This window comes from Nyctereutes procyonoides, unplaced genomic scaffold (assembly GCF_905146905.1).
Source record: "Nyctereutes procyonoides isolate TBG_1078 unplaced genomic scaffold, NYPRO_anot_genome, whole genome shotgun sequence".
Classification (NCBI taxonomy): domain Eukaryota; kingdom Metazoa; phylum Chordata; class Mammalia; order Carnivora; family Canidae; genus Nyctereutes; species Nyctereutes procyonoides.
This window is the reverse complement of record NW_026575140.1, coordinates 54014016-54027669: the sequence shown is the minus strand read 5'-3', so window position 1 is coordinate 54027669 and position 13654 is coordinate 54014016. Positions and strand designations below refer to the sequence as shown.

General features: G+C 43.4%; 1 protein-coding gene and 1 pseudogene across 4 annotated transcripts in view; one reads left to right on the top strand and one right to left on the bottom strand.

The window, feature by feature from the left end:
* Positions 1-13654, top strand: part of SHISA6 (shisa family member 6) — a 276516-nt gene that overhangs the window by 147668 nt on the left and 115194 nt on the right. The gene's annotated exons all lie outside the window — the stretch shown is intronic.
* On the bottom strand, positions 3195-3366 carry LOC129498006 (U4 spliceosomal RNA; annotated as a pseudogene).

Sequence of the window (13654 nt, the reverse complement as noted above, 5' to 3'; positions counted from 1 at the left end):
GTTTATTTCTTAGTATCTGAACACCTTGGTTGTTGTTTGTCACTGGGTTTTCTCTAGCATTATGACCTCTGGTTGCATTTGCATATATAAAGGCCTTTGATTTTTTGGTGTGTTAATTATATATCCTGCTGCCTTAGTGATTTATTGTGTTGTTTGAATTATTTTTATCATTAACATTCCAGATAAACTATTATGTCAGATGCAGATAGAGGTACTATTGCTTCTCCTATACCCTTATGCCTCTAATTGATTTACCTTTCCTGATTGTGTTAGCTTAATAGTAGAGCATTGAATACTAGTGGCGCTAGAAGGCAGCCTTGCTTTGTGTCAATGTTAGAGAAAATGCTTTCCCATTAAGATACTCTCTTCAGGACCAAGGTAGGTAGGTAGAAAATGGATGGATAGCTGGATAGATAATTGGTTCAGATTAATTCATGTTAAAAGCATCCCTTGATTCCTGGGGCACCTGGGTAGCTTGGTAGGTTGAGCGTCCTGGTACTCTTGGTTTTAGCTCAGGTCATGACCTCAGGGATTGAGCCCAGCATCAGCCTCTGCACTCAGCAGGGTGTCTGCTTGAGGATTATTTCCCTCTGCTCCCCCCCCCCCCCCCCCCCGCTCGCTTGCTTGCTCGCTCTCTCTTTCTCTAAAATAAGTAAATAAATCTTTTTCCTAAAAAAAGTATCCCTTGATTCTTCTTGAGTTTCTTTTTTAAATCAAGAATAGATAGGCATTGAATTTTGTTAAAGGCTTTTTCATCATTTATGGAGATACAATCTTAGATTATTCCCCTAAATCTATTAATATAGTATATAATATTGACAGAATTCCTAACATTGACTCAGTCTTGCATTCCTAGAATAAATCCCACTTGGTCATATATTATCTTCCAGATATGATATTGGATTCTGTTTGTTAATGTTTCATGTAGTATTTTCCTATCACTATTCATGAATGATATTTGTACTTTTCTTTCTTGTACTGTCTTTATGTGTCTTTTAGTTTCATCATTACTAAAGCAAATACCACTGGCTTTTCTTTTTAGAGATATTATTTATTTATTCATAAGAGACACAGAGAGAGACAGAAACAGGCAAGGGAAGAAGCTTCCTGTGGGGAGCCTCATGCAGGACTCGATCCCAGGTCCCAGGATCATGCCCTGAGCTGAAGGCAGTCAGTCACTCAACTACTGAGCCATCCAGGTGCCCCTATCACTGGCTTTGTTAAAGGAATTGGGAATTACCTTTCCTTTTCAATGCTCTGGAGCTATGTGTATAGCATTAGGACTGTGTTGGCTTTGAAGATTTGAAAGAATTAATCCTAGTGCACCCGAGCCTAGCTTATTAGTAATGTTTTCTACAAGGTAGTATTTTTTCCTATTTAATTTATTTTTAAAATCTTGGTATCTAAGTTGGTTATTATGTGGGGTTCTTCTGGTTTTTTGGTTTTTTATTTTTGGTAGTAGTTACCTTTGTACTTAATTGTTCAATGCTTCTTAGTCCCATGTGTTCAAATGTAACTTTTTAAAAAAAATCTGGTTTCTTAGTTTTTTTATTGATATTCTTTAACTTCTGCCTTTTGCCTATGCAACAATCAGTATGTTTATTTCTTTCTACTTTCTTCTCCCAATTTTTGGTTGCCACATAAATACCACTTGTACATTAGTCCTGTACCCTCTTACCCACCTGAGTTTTAACCTTTTAGTTTGACAGAGGTCTCTCTCTCTCTCTTTCTCTCTCCCCGCCCCCCCCCCCTCCGAGAATTCCTCTGAAGTTTAACCAGTCATCACTTGGTTGGATGAAGTTCATCTTCCAATAGATTGCCTAAGGGCTCATGAATACAGAATTCCCTAAGTCTCTATTCCTTGAAACTTGTTCTGTAGCCTTGATGGTTGAACAAAAGTTTGGTTGTAAAATTCTAGGTTCGCCCTTTGTTTTCTTTAGTCTTTGAAAATGGTGTTCTATTGTTGCCTTTGTACACTATTGTACAGTATTTTTTTGAGAAGTTTAATGAAAGCTCGATTCTGACTTTTTTTTTTTTCATAGAGATGCAGAGAGAGAGAGAGGCAGAGACACAGGCAGAGGGAGAAGCAGGCTCCATGCAGAGAGCCTGACGTGGGACTCAATCCAGGGTCTCCAGGATCATGCCCTGGGCTGCAGGCGGCGCTAAACTGCTGCGCCACCAAGGGCTGCTCTCGATTCTGACTTTGTAAGCTATTTGATCTTTATGCTTGAGAGGCTTGAGCAATTTTTTTTTTATCTTTGAAGTCTGTTAGTTTTACCTTGGTACCAGAGGTGATCATTCGTCCATTTCCCAGGTCCTTTTGGCTCTTTCAGTATGTACCACCAGAACTTCTTTTAATTTAAAGAAAGTCTTAGTGAATTATGTTTTTATACATTAGTTTTCTTGCCCAGTTTTGTCTTTCTTCTTAAGGGACCCTAATTATAGGTCTACTATGTTTTCTCTCCTGTCCTCCAGTGCACCACTTTCTAATTCTCATTGCTTTCATCAGTTCATTAATGTGGCTGTTTTTTTACCTTTCCTCAGTACCTTTGGTAAGTTTTATTATTATTATTTTTTTTTTTGGTAAGTTTTATTTTGATTCCGTTCTCTCTCTGGCCTCTTACATTTTAGTCTTCAATTTGTCTTTTTCTTCTATCTCCTTCTGGATCTCAGTAAATTCTCTTTCATTTTTTTCTGTTTATTTTTAATTTTTGAATTTCTCTTCCAAGGTATTTTTATGACTACAAATATGTATTTAAGACTGTTTAATTCATTTTAGCATGTTGTGTTCAGAATTTCTTCACAATTTCTTTTGGGTAGAGTTGGAAGAAAATTATTGCCAGTAGAGGTGTTTGGATTCTCATTTTGGTTTTTTAAAGATTTGTATGTATTTATTAATGTTCTTCTACCCATTTCTTTGATACAGGGCAGTGTAGAAGATTCCTATTTTAACGGTAGCCTTTTCTATCAATATAGAAAGTACAATTTCTCTAATTGGCATTATTATTATGGAGAATCTTATTTCCTTTGTCTTACAGGACCCCATTCCCCATCCCTGGGCTTCTTTTCACCTTTACTAGCCAATCTCCAAAAGGCTTCTCTGTCTTCCTTTTGAGCTTCTTCTTGTCTAAAAACAACGCTATAGAGGACTGCTATGTTGATTTGCACGTAGTTACTACTCTGACCTACCAGGACACTTTTCAGTGTTTTCATACCTGGAGTGAACTTTCTTATTCCAACAGTAGTTTTAGAATGTTCTTAGGCCTGCTGCAATCCCCTCTCTTCTCTCTTCCACATATTTTCAATTAGCAATAATCGCGCCTCGGATAAACCTCATTGGCTACGATACTGCCACTGCGCAAAGCTTCTTCCACATATTTTATTCCAGATTCTTTTTGTTCTCCATAGGGCTCATAGCAGGAATGGAAGGACAACTTTCTGAGATCTGTTATATTTTCTTAAAAGTAATTTAAAATGGGGGCATTTTCTGTTTTCTGGCTGTGCTGAGCACACCTCTAGAAATAACAGGGCTGGAATTAAGGCCAGATCTGTGTGAGTGTAAAACTTTTAGTTGTGTTATACAACAGAAAGATGGACAGGGTTCATGGAATGTACAGGTGCATGGATAAAGCTACACATGTGAGCAGCATCTTATTGATCAGCCACAGTGCTCAGCCTCTTTTTGCTGCCGACTCTGGAAAGCCCTACCTGGTGATTATGAATTTACTAATTGTATGTAGGGCTAAATATTATGTCATTGACAGCAATGAAATTATGGCATCACCCCTGTCCTCAGTGGTTGAACTGAGGTTGATTGTAAAATTCATTTTACTAGTGTGGCAGATACAGGAGAACAGGAATTAGAACTTTGGGGCGGGGAGAGATTTATTTATTTATTTGAGAGAGAGTCTGCACGTGTGTACATGTGAGTGGAAGGGAGGGGCAGAGAGAGAGGGAGAGAAAGAATCTCAAGCAGACTCTGGACCGACTGAGGAGCTGCACACAGGGCTTGATCTCACAACACTGATATCATGAACTTAGCTGAAATCAAGAGTTGAATGCTCAGCCCTCTGAGCCACCCAGATGGCCCAGATTCAGAATAATGTTTATGGCAATGTTGGGCCGCATGAAAGGTGAGACATTTAAGCAGATGATGATGCAACTCTCAGGCAAAGAACTAGCTTAAACGCCACTGTCAGAGGTCTCTGATACAAAACCAATCTCCAGATCAAAGGACTTCTCTTAGTTTCCATTCCTTCTTCTTTTTTGCCTTTTCTCCAGAATCTGATACTATGGACTTCCCACTCTTACTTGAAAATCATCTCTCATGACGCTAGACTAGAGCTTCTTTTGCTCATGCCTTCTTTGCCTCCTTCTCCGTGTATACTTACCCTTCCCTCACCCCACAAACCTGCACATTTTCCAAATGCTGTATTGACCCTCTATTTTTCTCTTTCTTAAAACTTTCCCATAAAGGATGTCCTAATGTGCATGACTCCTGGCATCATTCCTAGCCAAATATCCCAAAGCCCTTCTCTTTTGCCTTTTTTTAAAAGATTTTATTTATTTATTCATGAGAGACACAGAGAGAGAGGCAGAAACACAGGCAGAGGGAGAAGCAGGCTCCCTGTGGGGAGCCCGATGCAGGACTCAATCCCAGGACCCCAGGATCATGCCCTGAGCTGAAGGCAGACTCTCAACCACTGAGCCACCCAGGTGCCCAACATGTACAGTTTTTGAGATACAGTTCTCACCTCTCCTATTTCTGTGCTCTCTGGCCCCAGACCCCTTTCCCTCACCTAATGGGGGGTGTTCTGTGCCTCTTAGATCTCGTGAGAGAATACACCTTCACAGTCTTCACTCAGAGTTGTTTTATCCAATTAAAACTCTGTCCTTCTCAGCTAATGCGGGAGGGGAAGAGGAGCAGGGAAAAGTGACCCACCAGCTCTTACATGCCCCACCTCTATGAAGGTCTAGTGACTTCCGCTCATTTGTCATTGGTCCACACAAGTGGCCAAGCTTTGAGATAGCAAAGATGTATTCTTGCAGCGGGATGGAAGGAGAGTCAGGCCAGTTAGTAGATAGTATGGGATGTGTCCACTTCTGTGTGGAAACTGTAGGCCACGACTCTAAGGAGCTGAGGTGAGTATCAGTAAGGGAATAAGTGAAGGCGTCAAGGGAAGGTACAGATTATTCCCTTACGTCAAGGTCACACAGATATTTGGAGTGCTGGTAATTGCACCCCATGGAGATAACTGTGGTGTTCTGCCTCACAGCGTCCTACCCTTAACCTCGAGCCCCAAAGCAGCTCTCTCATGGAGAGGAAGGTTTGCAAGAGAACTCATCCCATGAAGCTTGGGGTCCCAGAGAGGGAGGCCTCTGAGAGCCCACGCTTCTTGGTGGTCATGTTAACACAACTGGGGCTTCATAAAATGCTCTACGTGAAGTTCACACTTACTGGAATCACTCAGAGAACAATCACTCTCAAAGACTCAGATTTCACTGGAGAAAGTTCAGGAGCTGTCAGGGAACAGAATAGGGTCCATGCAGGTCCCTGCACCCTTTGTCTCTTCCCATGGGCAGACACTTCCCAGGAGCCACCTGGATGCACAAAATACCAAGAATCTGATTAGATTACTTTTTTTGCAACTGGCAGGTTTGGGGACTCCTTCTGGAAGTTTCTGTAGTGGAGCACGACAAAACCAGCCATCCCTGATACTGACAACAGGGCTCCTTGGGAGAGGGGTCAGAGACTCAGTGCCCTCTCGGCCACCCCATGCGGTTCTGGAAAGGTCCAGGCAGAGTGCACCTGCCAGAGTTGGGACTGCGGTTCGGGTGGATGTGGGCGTAGGGTGGCTGAGACAGGTGCTGGTGCTCAGCCAGCCTCGTCTCCATTTTGACTAATTGGTTTCTCTTTTGTTTTATGGGACTTGACAGCCCTGGTTGTGGCTTTTTGTGGTTGACTACCCCCGGAGTACCTAATTACAGAGGAGATTTTTAAAAGCAACAATGAACACATTTTCTAAATATGTTCTCTGTCCAATCCCTCCCTGGGTAATTGAACGCAGAGAGAAAGGAGGGGGAGAGTGGTATTCCCAGAGGCCTCCTGTCAGGCCTAGGCAGGTCCCACTGGGGCCACTCAGGGCCACAGTCACCTGGAAACCCCAAGGCAGGGATGGCAGGGAGGGTACCCCGGCCTTGAGGCCACACCTCAAGCACATGAGGCTCTGACACCTGCCTTCTCCCTGAGGCACCCCACCCCCCGAGAGCTAGGTAGGAAATTATACGCTTCAGCCTAAGAAGCGAGGTGTTCTGTCAAAAGAAAAAATAAAAATATCGAGCAGCTTCTAGAAAGATCAAAGCCAGACTCAGTAAAAAGCTCCTGGCACAGGTGATTCTGAGACTCATTTCTTTGTTCTTTTGGATGAGAAAGAAGGGTAGTTGCCCTAGGAACAGCGTCCTTACCCATCCACCCATGTGTTCACGTGTTCATTCTGTGCATTGGACCCCGTGCTAGACAGTGGAAAGGTCTATCGCCAAGAACCTGCCTGGGCAAGGAGGGGCCCCAGGGCATCTGGAGCAGGGTCCTGATCTGGCCCCCCACCAAAAACCAGAAGGAGGCTAGGGACATCCCAGAGACTTTGTACCTCTGTAGCCCAGCGCCATGCTGGCTCGGATACCACTGTGCTTCCAACTGCCTCTCCGCAGAGGAAGAGGAAAGAAAATGCCTATAGTTAACTGGCCTGGCTATCTCCTTATGTCTGGCTAGCCACCTCCATCTGCCCTCTCACTGCTTAGAAAGGCCTGGAACTCTCTACCAATTACAAGCTGCAGGCAGACGCTGACGGGGGGGGGGGGGGGGGGGGCAGAGTGAGGCATGAATCACAGGGACCTCTCAACTGGAGAGATGTTCTCATAACAGCCAAGGGATGCTCAAAAATGCACAGTAATGCCCTGTTGCACTGCACACACACACACACACAAACACACACGAGCACAAGGAGATCAAGGAGATTTAACCTCTTTGCCTCTCACCTATCCTTTCCGGAGACTTACATGGAAGTTGTGAGTCATTTTACAGCACAAGAATGACCTCACCTTTGGGCTCATTTTTTTTTTTTTTTTTTTGTCTCCATCTGTTCCCAAGGCAATCAGAAGGGACTGTGCAGGCCTTCCACGAAAACCTTCCCACTAATGTTCAGACGCAGGTTCTGATCCAGAGACCTGGGGGGAGGGGGGGCCGTGACACAGCATTGCTGACAAGTCCCGGGGGGTTGGCACTAGTCCAAGGACAAACTCGAGATACCAAAGTTATAGAGTTAGGGTTCTGACATGAGTGCACGTGAGACTCATTGGGGGAGCTTTTAAATATCCCGTTGCCTAGGCTGAACCCTGACCAACTAATTCGTAATTCCTGGGGCTGGGACCCGCATATCGTAATTTCTACATCTTTCCGAGTGATACATTTACACAGCCCCAGTTGAGAACCATTGGTCCAGGAGCTGTTTCCTAGCATAGTGGGTGTGTTTCCTAGCATAGTGGGCTCGTGTTCAGCTGCTTAGCTCCCATCCCAACCCTGGACCTGCTACCTACTCTCCAAAATATTTATTTTCCAACCAGCTGGGCACTGCATATTTTTTCCAGATAGCTAGACAATACATATTATCATCACAGAAGAGCTTTTTGAAATGTATCCCTTTCTACAGATAACCAGTAGCAATATAAGCAAACACTGTACATCCAGTACACTCTCTTTGCACATAAAATTAATTCTCGATTGTCAGTTAATGGTTTACTGGCTTCTCTCCGTCTCCTGGAGAAGACTGTGTTGTACATTTACACAACTGTGCAGTACATAGACATGCTAGGTGGATGGGGTTAGCCTCTTACACAATCCCTCCACTTTTGACTTCCCATCATTTTAGACTCCTTGGTTCTTCCTTAAGAATCCTAAGGAATTGGGACCCCTGGGTGGCTCAGTGGTTGAGCGTCTGCCTCTGGCTCAGGTTAAGATCCCGGGGTCCTGGGATCAGGTCCCATATCGGGCTCCCTGCAGGGAGCCTGCTTCTCCCTCTGCCTGTATCTCTGCCTCTCTTTCTGTGTCTCTTGTGAATAAATAAATAAAATCTTTAAAAAAAAAAAAGAACCCTAAGGAAGTAGAATCTTGATTCCCTACATCTTCTACCTTCTTCAATGTCATCTGTGTTTCTGAATTTGGGTACACAATGCCTTTGCCCACCTTGTTGGCATGGCTGGCTCCTACCTGTTTTTCAGCTCTTTCTAGGCTTTGGGAGGACCACACCTCCCCACACCAAGATAGGCACTGCAATTCTAGGCACCTCTGTGCTCTCCCAGCAGTCCATGGCGATGCCTGTTATAATCCTCAGTGTATTGTGCAGTATTTGCTGGTTTTCTAATCTGCTTCTTCCATCAGACACTGAGCTGCTTGAGAGTGGGAGTGGCGTGCCCACCTCTCAATCTACACCATCTTGCACAATGCTCAGAACATAGCAGAGGCTCAAACAACATTTATTGAATAAACCAATAGTTCCTCTCCTCTTTCCTTCCCCCCCCCCCCGGTTTTTCTATTGGGTTACATAAAATGTACAGAAACTGATCTGCTTTAGCATGATTCTGACTGGCATATTTGCTCAAACCAGTCCATACTCAACAAGAGTATAATTGGAATACCCAGTCCTTCCAAAACCCTGCCAATCATTCTGCTGTGTAAATAGGCACAGGTGATTGGTTCTAATCAAAGTCATTAGGGTGGTTCTGGAATGATCCTGCTGCCATATGTAGATAATTATGGCAGAAGTCTAAATTTTGGATGCTAGCCAATCCAAATAGCATTAGCATGAAGAATTTGCATAGAACAAAAGGAGAAGGATGGCACAGTATTTGGACATAAATAATAATGACTAGTATTTATATAGCATTTTCTATGTGCCAGGCATCCTCTAAGTGGTTTACATATATTAACTCATTTACTCAACAGAACAGCCCCATGAGAGGAGTACTGTTAGTATCTCGGTTTTAGAGGTGGGTAAACTAAGGCTCTGGGACGGTAGGTAACTTGGCCAAGACGATACAGCTGGTAAATGGAGAGTCTCCACTGGAACCAGGTAGACTAGCTTCATGTCTGCGCTCTTCACTGCTATACTGCCCTAGAGGGTGGGCTTCTTCTAGAATAGAACTTCAATCATATGTCTCAGTATGACTCTCTTAACATACTCCACAGTTCATGTGTTAGTAAACAAGGAACCTAACTTGATACCTGGGAACAGAATAGACCATCAGGGTCTTCCATCCTATTAGAGGAGCAGTCCCCAAATCTTAGGTATACCCAGTTGACTTTTTTTTTTTCTCTCTCTCTCCCTCTCAAATACGCGCGCACACGCACACAGACATACCCATCTGTCAGGAAGTAGAGACTCAGGAACCTTCAGTGGGCAACTTATCTATAAATGCAAATTAAACACTTTTTTTCACAGCGAGAACAGTGCCATTTTCCTAGAATTTTATTTCCTTTGGATAGAAGAATGGCATGCCAGAATCAGGATTTTGGCTGGTGGTTTCTGAGTCTCACACACTCCTGTTAATGATATCTCTGTGTGTCCTTACTTAATGGTTCTTTTGGGGTCACCCAGGAAGCTAAGGCCCCCTCCTTTGCCCTCTGGGGTGCATCCAATCCCCTTCCCCCATGAAGAAAATGAGAGTGAGGGATCGTTAGCACACAGCCAAGGACCTTCCTGTGAAATGAACTTACCCTCATTCCTGGAGTTTCTGCACCTTTTGTGAGAACCATTTTCTTGGTGATGTCACATTTGAAAAATTAGGACTTGGAGTCAATCTTTTTGCATGACCATTTCTTCCAAGATGTGGTCTCCCCAACGTCTGTAAACAAGTATGACGCGATGTGCTCAGACCAAGTAGACACACTGCCTCTTTCCATCTCTGAGGTTAGTGGAGAGTGTAGGAGCTGATATTTTGAACAAAGTTCTCCGTAGCAGACCCTTCTGCGAAAGAAACACGCAGCCAGGTAAGGACTTTACGAATAATAGCTTCCATCTTCTCTGTACCTTTTATCCCACGTGGGAAACCATTAGAACTTAATTTAAAAAGAAAAAAGCATCAGTATCTTGAAAGCAGCAGTTCTCAAAGTGCAGCCCCAGACAAGCAGCATCTGCATTACCTGGAAACTTGGTGGAATGCACATTCTTGGGTTCTAGTCGAGACTTCCTGAGTCAGAGACTCTGGGGTGGGGATTTGAAATGTGTGTCCTAATAAGCCCTCCAGGGAGTTCAGACACACCCTTAGGTTTGAGAACCACTGTTATAAAGAACTAGCATAGGGGCACTTGGGTGGCTCAGTGGTTGAGCATTTGCCTTAGGCTCAGGGTGTGATCCCGGGGTCCTGGGATCAAGTCCCTCATCAAGCTCCCTGCAGGGAGCCTGCTTCTCCCTCTGCCTATGTCTCTGCCTCTCCTTATGTCTCTCGTGAATAAATAAATAAAATCTTTTTAAAAAAAGAGAACTAGGATATAAAATTAAATTATGCTTCTTAAGATACAATCTCACCCAAGAAGATGGGTGCAAGGGATACGTTATTCAAGTATTATGCCCTCAAAGGATATCTCAGCTGATGTGTTACCTAGGAATGAAATTCTTTACCAGGCACGAAGTCAAATTGTAAGGAGCTTGACACAAGCCCCCGGGAAATTGAAGCCATTCATTTATTACTGACCCCAGAAAAACACTTCCCCAGTGTACAAACCATTATTTGCCCATTGATCAAGGCAGGTGGGATGTGGTTGGAGGCTGATGATTAATTCAGATGATTCTTACTTGGAAGAGCTCAGCTGTCTTCCTTGCTATGATATTAAAACCGAAGATTCTGAAAGTTAATTCAACCAGTGACTTTAATCACCCAGGGTGATAGGCTGCACTGAGAGACTAAAGACTGGGGCCTTGGTCACATTCCAATGTTATTGCTTTTAACTGGGGCCATGGCAAGACTCACAGAGCAAATGGAATAAGCACAGTGTGATCTTTAAAATTAGTTACAAAGATCAAAACATTTTAAAAAAAGTGATTTTTCTGAGCATAAAAATGTATTCTTTCAGAAAGAATTAATTTGATAAAATTACTCATTAGACCCATGTATCGTTGTGTCATTATAGTTGCAGTGTCTAAAATAACTTCAACTTTCTGAAGAAACTGGTATAAAATCTAAAAGTTAAATATCCGATTAGGTCATGCAGTAACCAACTTGCCTTTCTAATACCAATCTGTGGGGAATACTAGTTATGATTACCCTCTGTTGGTTTGAGAAAGGAGCTCTTGGAGTATCATCCCAACCATGTTTGGATGACATCATAAAGGATCAGAGTTCCCCCCACCCCATGACACCACCACAAATGACCTGGGTAGACCAATGGTTGTGACCTAATGCATTGCTTTTAATACATATATCTTTGATCATCTTCCTTTCTCTGAGTCCAGAGGGCATCAAGATGAAAGGTTTATAGAGCGTTGGAAAGAGAGTGGTAAGAAGTCCTAGGCTCACAGAATTCTTTAGGTTGGTAGAAGAGTTCAGCTCTCCTTATCCCCTTCTGTTGGCGTAGCCTCAAGCTGTGGGTTAAGACCCAGGAGTTTTAATCTTCCAGAGGTTCAAGAACTCTCCTTGATTCTTAGACCTTCTTTTAAACCAGCCTTGACTCCCTGACATTGCAGTCCACAGGGTCAGGTGCTACCAAGAAGGAGTAACTTAAGTTGGCTCTGACCTCACCTTTGCAGCATGAATATCCCTGATCAACACCATCATAGAAGAGGCTGGATGACTTTGCCCAGTTCCCTGAAGCAATATCCATCCACACATCACATTGTGCCCACAGGTCCTTCACCTTTGTCTTTTTGAGACTCATAATGACTCTACAAGTTAGGTACAAATGAAGAAAAGGAAGCTCAGAGAGGCCGAGCACCTTGTCCAACCTTGCACAATTCCCAAAGGGCAGAGCTGGTATTTGAGCTCAGGTCCAGTTAGCATTAGGGTTATGGGAAGATCTAACTCTAGTATATGTGCTGCCGAAGCGAGCACAGGGAAGGTCTAACTCTAAAACCCCTGGCCTGTTTGAAAGTGGGTCACCTCAATACACTACCTTTCAATAATAATCCCACTGATTATGTAGAAGTTTCCTAAGTAGATGCAAATTAGTCTTTCCTGGTGCATCTGTTAGGTCCTAGATACCCCAAGCATGCACTACACCAGTCTGATTGGCTCCAGCCCTAGTTTTGGAGGTAGTAATGGTCAAAGTATGGCCCTTGGACCTATTCCATCAACACTACCTATGAACAGGTTGGAAAAGCACCTTATCAAACCCCATCTGAGACCTCCTGATCAGAAACTCTAGGGATAAGGCCTGGGAATCTGGGTTTCTGCAAGTCATCCACGTAGTTCTCCTGCATTGGCCGGGTCTGAGAACCACTGGTCTCACCTCTCCGTCTTGGAGGGAACAACACCTATTTCCTCTTTGACCTTGTCAGGTGACTAGCATTCATTTTGTTCTGGGTGCTTTAAGTTTTATTTACCACACACATGCCCCATAGGATCCCAATGGTGTGTTCAAGTGTCTCCAGGCTTTCTGAGATGTGGGGACTTAAAAAAAAAATAGGAAGAAGCAGAAAAATTCTACCTCTCCCTTCTGTTTTCTCTAATGAATGCCCACCACATTATGATTTCCCTTTGAAAAGGGCACGTGGTTTTTTTAGTTTCCTTTACCCCCAAAAGGATATTTAAAGAAGTTAAGAAAAAGGTTGTTTCTAAATATGTGAGGCTGTTGCTTCTTAACAGCAACTTGTAGTGGAAAGATGAGCTTTGGAGACCTATGGGACTGTGGGTAAATAGCCTTCCTACTTTCCTGGCTTTGAGACTTTGAGAAAGAATCCATTCAAATCTCTGAACTTCCCCCCCACCACCACCATATTTTGATGTTAAGAAAATCATGCCACATAGGGCTGTTGTGGTTATTGTATGATGTAGGAGGTGCCCAGCACAGCACCTGACATGTTGTAGGTATTAAATAAATAACAACCATTAATATTATCGAGGGTGAAATTGGTCTTATTTCCTCAGGAATAGAGTATGGAAGCCTCTGGAAAAATGTGGTATATGGCCTTCAGGAAAAATATAATGTATTAAAACTCTAATTCTGTTTAAGCTCTCCTGCATGTTTTTGAGTTTTGAAAGGAAAGCATGTCTTGAAGATCTAGACTTCTGAAAACTGGCTCTATGGCTTGATGTCCTGTCCATTCTGGCAGTCCCACCACTGAGTATTGTGTCCATCCCCTTTTCCCTTATGCATACCTCACAGGAGCAATGTGGAAAGCACTAGAAAGCAGGACTTTGACCAGTGGGTGAAAACAGTAAGTAGGCAGGTTACCGGATAGCTGGATGTCACTTTCTAACAATTAGGGAGAGACTCCATAGAACGAGGAGCCTGCCACAGATGTCCTGAGTGGGGTTTATTGGAGGTAGGTAGGATAGGTTATTTCCACATCCTTCCCAACTATGAGAGCCTTCAGGGTAGGATTCCCATCCGCCTGGCTCCCTCCACTAGCAGGTGTGCAGATAAGCCATAGTGCCTATTCAAATG